Genomic DNA, 6,298 nt, shown 5'->3' on the forward strand with positions numbered 1-6,298 from the left:
AGGACACGGAGGAGAAAAGTTGTTCGACTCATGGTGTCGGAGAAGCAAAGCAGGGGCAAAGGCCTAGTGGAAGGAACCATGGACCCAACACAGTCACCAAGGTCCTGCCCCTACAATCCACTTCCTGTCACTATTCCCCACCTCCGGATAGTCCCTTTGGCTCTGCACTCATGAATGGATTAGCCCATCAGTGAGGTTAATTTGTCACCTAATCACCTCTACAGGACTCTCTTCACCCAATCAAATTGACAATTACCAATAACCAGCACAATATGATGCAAGTGCTCCAGTGAAGAGAGATCTAATATATTCCCATACATCTCAGGGATAAACCATTTTGAAATAATCCTCTCTAATGAGGACACTGTAATATACCAGTGTCTAAAGCAATACACCTGCTTCCTTTTTAATCACAGAACAGAAAATGAAATCTCTGTCTCATCTTTTTTTTCCCCTAATGCTCTCAGGTACCAGAATAATGGCCTCATTTTATTCAGTGCTTAAAGATCAAATCACAATGTTACAACATCTTTCTGGTGTGGAATCTTTTCCCCGAAGTCCATTAATTTCCACAGCTCTTTTACTTTGATGGACTAAAGGAAAGAAAGTACTTTATGGTATAAGTCCTAGAAGCATAGATATGAGGATGGTAATAAATAAGCAGACCTATTTAAAACCCACATAACAGAGATATGCATCCCGGAAACAGACAGCTGTTACCCCCCGGCAGTCTCCTGGGGAAACCACACACACACACACACACACGCACACACACACACACACAAGAAGTGGTTGCCACAGCTCCAAAAATTCTACAAGTGATCTTTTTGGAATCTTCTCTTTTAGAGGCTTGGCTAATTCATCATCACAGTCTCTGACATAGCAAGGCTCTGCTCTTTGAGTGAATTTAAAACTGTTGGAAATAAATATGGCTGGTGCAGCTAGTAATAGGTCACATCTGAAGATATTGTTTGAGCAAACAAAAGCAAAAGCAAACATTAAAAGCATAAATATTTTTTAAAAGTGTGCCTTATTCTGGAACACAGTAATGCTAATCTGTGGGACACATTTTATTAATTTGCACTTGCACAGAATTTCTCAGACATAAATTATTTTTCATTCCATTATCTCAAGCGTCACTTGCCCTGGGGGTGATCTGGGCTGACATCTCAGTGGTCCACGTCCAAAACAACACAGTATTGCCATTACTACTCCAGAGCCTGGGGGCAGGAATGAGGGAATTTCTAAAAGCATGTTGGGAATCAATATGCCATTGATTCTAGGGAAAACACCCAGTGTTACAGTTTCTATCTAGATATCCCTCTAAAGCCTCATGGGACCATAGGTGGGACCTTTGGAAGGTGATTGGATTCCAGCTGACTCGCTGGAAGAGTTATTGTGGGTATGACTTGGAAGGTTATATCTCATTTCTCAGCTCCTCCCTTCAATCTCCCTGCTTCTTGTCCCCCGTGCTGAGAGCAACTCTCCTCCACCAGGTCCCTCTGCCATGCCATCCTGCCTTGGAGCCAGCTGACCATGCACTGACCCTTCTACACACCCTGTGAACCTCTTCTTTAAGTTGTAAGTACCAAGTATTGTGTCCCAGCAATAAGAAACCGACACGGCATCTGGGAAACCACAGCATTCCTTCTCAGAAATCCATGGTTTGGGGCACCTGCTTGCAAAGATCATAAACAAACAAGTTTAATGGTTTAATTTTCTGTAGACAAGTCCGTATTCTTCCAAGAAATGCTTATCCTGTACAAAGCACTCATTTCTAAAGTAGTCAGTTCCTTTCTTGAATTTATCACTGTGTCATATTCCTTAGTGTGTATCACGTGAACAACTCAGTGTGTTTCCACCAGTTCTAAGGGCTGTGTTCTGCATCTTTCTTTCTTTGCTGCTATTGAGTCAGTCAGGAACTCTTGCTGTTATTGAAAGATTTTATTCATGTTTATTTATTTTTATTCATTTTCTAGTTAAGTTTGCTATTTTTAATTGGCAGCTAATAATGGTATATGTGTAGGACACAATGGATGTTTTTCATATATTTCATATAATGATTCTGTTAAGCTAGTTAATCTAGGCATAACTTCACTCACTTACTGTTTGATAGGGAAACATTGAAATTCTACTCTTAGAAATCTGACTTGCTCTGGACTATACATTTTCTATAAACTCCATTTAACATGCCCAGTGTTGAGTTAAGAATCTGCCATAAATTTACTACAGAAAAACAGACCCACAGCTTTACATCCACCCAGAACAATGTGTTCTGCTCCTTAACCTGCTCTGATCATGAGTCTGGATGACTGCTAGTAGCTGGAAAGTATTACAGTGTGTTCTGTTGCAGCATGCCTGTCCTGCTCACGTAAGAGATACACACACACACACACACACACACACACACACACACACACACTCATATATACATCTTACAACATCTGGTCACACCTTGGTCATGCTGAAAGCAAATAATACACACTAGAGGTTCTGAATGCTTAAAGGAACATCAAACATTCACTAGTGCATTTTATGCCCCTTAAAAGAGGTAGGACAAGTCAGTATTTACACATTATAGATGATCCCACAGCCCATTGAAATTTTAGTTGTCCAGTGACTCAGCAAGCCAAGGCAGCCACCTGGGTCTTTTCCTTCTAGCCTACTACTCCTTCTTCTAAATTTACAGCAGGAAAATCTCACTGTGGAGCAAATTTCCATGTGAGTAGGTCAAAGTCAAGGCTAGCAGGATGACCGAATGGAGACCCCAGGAAAAGTGTGAGGCTGGAACACAGATAGCGTACCTGCAGGTCAAGCATGTGTCAAGTGCTTGTTATTTAGAGGCTGAGAACGTGGGTAAGAGTCCAGAAGTATAGATGTTAAGTGATCAGTTCAAAAAGTAAGAGAAGTATGAATACCATTCACCAAGATGGAAACAATCCCCAAGTGTTAACCTAAGGAGTGAAAAACAGCTGGACAAAGACTAGATATAGGATAAACAGGGTTTAGAAATCCTAGAGGAAAATGGTAGTGACCAAATTTATGCACCTAGTTTGGTTCAAAAGTCGTATCATTCATTACAACTGCATCACATCCCCTCCAAATAAGAAGACATTGTTAGCATCCCTGTTTTACAGGGGGAGAGACTGAAGTTTGTCCAGAGCTGGTTATCCAGCAAGAATGAAAGCCAGGACTGGCTGACACAGAAGCTTGTCTTCTTCGCTCTGCTCTGTCTTGTTCCCAGATGGACCATAACAGGATACATCCAAAAATCCTGGGGGACTTGGTGGTTGATTGCTCTTGGAGAAAAGCAACATTTGCTAAACACTCAAGTGTTTTGATCAAGCAAAAACAAAGCCATGGTTGAGTGGCTGTATCATCACAAAGCTGACCTGTGGGTGTTGAATTAATACTAAAGCTCAGCAGTGCAAATAAGCAGAGGTTTTGCTAGAGTGCTGCCAGCTGAGGACGGAGTGGGTAAGCTTCCAAATGGCTGTTCTGCTCAACCCTGAAAACCTGATTTGTAAGGATTTATCCTCAACTCCTTGGAGAAAGTCTAAGATAGGTATTCAGCTCCAGGTCTTGGCTGATTAAACTGAGAGACAAAGAGAGCTTTGTAGACAAGAAAAGCCTGCAGAATTGGCAGAGCCTGTTGCAATCTCACGTTGAATTTATGGGCTTAATCGGGGAAGGAAAGAGAATTGCTCCACTACATGCAATCCCTGCTATGACAATGACCATGGTGAGGGCAGGACTGGTCAGGACCCAGAGATTGAGAAGAACTACAAGATGAGAGAGCAAGGGAGATCTTAGAAGAAGGATGTTCTGGTAAATAGGTCTCAGCATTAGGGAAGATCTGTCTACAAAACTCTCCATTTCCTGTGCAGTGTGTTGATCAGCTTTCTATTGCTATAACAAAAAACTTGAGTCTCCCAACTTATAAGGAGACAAGGTTTATCTTGGCTCACAGTGTTGGAGGTTCCATTCCGTGGAGGTTGGCCTAGTGCCCTGGTGCCTATGGTCAGGCAGCACATCAATGCAGGAGCATATGAGAAACAAAACCACTAACCTCAGAGGCATGAAGCAAAAGAGAAAGAGCAAGGATCCAGGGTCCCATAGTCCCCTTCAAGGGCATGTCCCTCAGTGACCTAAGGATCTCCCACAGGGCCCACATCCTGAAGGATTTATCATCTCTCAAACATGCCACCCTTTAACACATGGAAGCATTCAAGTTCCAAACCATAGCAGGAAGATAAAGAATAGGGAGGCAACTAGAGAAACTAAAAGTGATTCTCCAGCAATGAATGGAGATCAAGGGGTAAAGCTTCACAAACTTCATATCATTCCAAATCAGAAGCAGGATGAATGCAAGAATCCTATTTCCAGGGCAAATGATGAAGGCTAGGACCCAGGCAGCAAGGTCCTGGCCAAGTTAGGCAAGGAATTGGATAAAATGCTGGGACTTCTTCCTTCAAAGGAAGGACTTGTGGAGAGCTGGTATTGAAAAATGTAGACCTAGTACTAAAAAATGTAAACCCAGTACTGAAAAATGTAGACCCAGTGCTGAAAAATATAGACCCAGTAAAGAGCCAGTGTCCCATAGCATCTTCCTGTCTGCTCAGCAGGTATCGGAGCTGAACCCAGAGCTTCTCTCTGTGCTTCCCAGGGTGAAGGCTGAGCCCGGGGTAAGCACAGCACTGTGGGCATGTGTGTGCATTTCACCATCAGACACAGTGGCTCCTTGCTTCGCTTATTATTCACCCAGGCAAACTGGACACTTTGGCAGTCTCTTGATTTCCAAAACAGGTCCTTAACCTGTGGTGGGCTACATGTTAATACGGATTTGGAAATAGTGTACTAAGGAAAAAAAGAGTCTTGAAATAGCCATGCTCTGTGTATTTTCCCCCTTCAGGCTTTTATAGCACATTACCACAAATAGGGTGACTTAGAACAAAAATTTATTTTATCACATTTGCAAGGGTGAGAAGACTGAAATCAAGATGTTGGCAGAATCAAGCTCCCTTTGAAACCTATAGGAGAAGGACCTTCCTGATTTCTTTCTGCTGCTGGTAGTCCTGGAATTCCTTGTTTTGTGGGGAAACAATTCTAGTCTGCATCTCCATCTTCACACCACATTCTCCTTGTGTGTGGTCTTCTCAGCCCTCTCTGTCAGTCTCTGTGTCCAGTTTCCCCTTTTTAAGCAACACCAGTTGTACTGGGTTAAGGACCACTTTAGTGATTTCATTCTGATTTGCTTACTTGTGTAAAGGTCATATTTTCAAACAAAATCACATTTTCAGGTAGTGGAGGAGGGTTTTGGACTTCAGCATATTATCTGGATTTCACCCATAACATTCTTTTCTATCCATTTCATCACTGACTTATCTGCACTCAACCTTCTCTGAAGCAGAATCATGGAAATGAATCAACGGAAGATTATTCTTCGTGGAAGAGATGAAGACTTCCCCTTAGTTACTACAACTGTCTTGAATTTCTAAGTCCTGCAGAGCAGCAGGCACCCACCAGAGATGCCAGGCCAGTGCACACTTGCGTGCTCCTTCTGAGGTGGGTTCTGGTTCTCAGAACTTATGAGAATGGTTTAGTTTGGATCCTGACTGTCCCCAAAGGCACATGCGTCAAAGGCTGGATCCCTAGCCCCATCACTACTGGGAAATGCTGAAATGTTTAGTAGGTGGGACCTAGTGAGAGGAAGTTAAGTCATTAGAGGCATTCTCCTGAAGAGGACCTTGGGACCTTGTCCTTATCCCACTTTCTTTGTTTCTTGGCTGCCGTGAAGTGGATAGGTCTCCTCCACAGGCTCCATCACAGCATGCTGAGCCACTACAGACACAAAGCAACAGGAACCATGGACTGAATTTCTGAAACTGTGAGCCAGAATGAACTTTTCCTCCTTCTGAGTTGATTATCTCAGATATTTGCCACAGTGACAGAAAATTGACAACACAGGGCCTGATGGGGGTGAGCAAAGGATAATGAAGAACCTTTTTCTTATGAATTTTCTTTACTGATCCACATACAAGAAGACTTTCCAAACCTGGATTTCAAGTCACCAGAGGCTAATTGCATCTTGTACAGTTAATCATATACCAGGTTGCCCCTCTTGACTGCTATCACAAGGCACTTGCTGATTTCCCAATGGCTCAATGAGAGACTTAAAAACACTTGGTCCCCAGGCGCATTTCATAATTCTGTGTCTGTCATCGTTGGCATTTGTGTCTCTTAATCTAAAGCTTCAGAAGATCCTTCCTCAGCAAACCAGCAACTCAGCTGTCTTTCC

This window comes from Chinchilla lanigera, unplaced genomic scaffold, assembly GCF_000276665.1.
Source record: "Chinchilla lanigera isolate Chin_1 unplaced genomic scaffold, ChiLan1.0 scaffold00006, whole genome shotgun sequence".
NCBI lineage: Eukaryota > Metazoa > Chordata > Mammalia > Rodentia > Chinchillidae > Chinchilla > Chinchilla lanigera.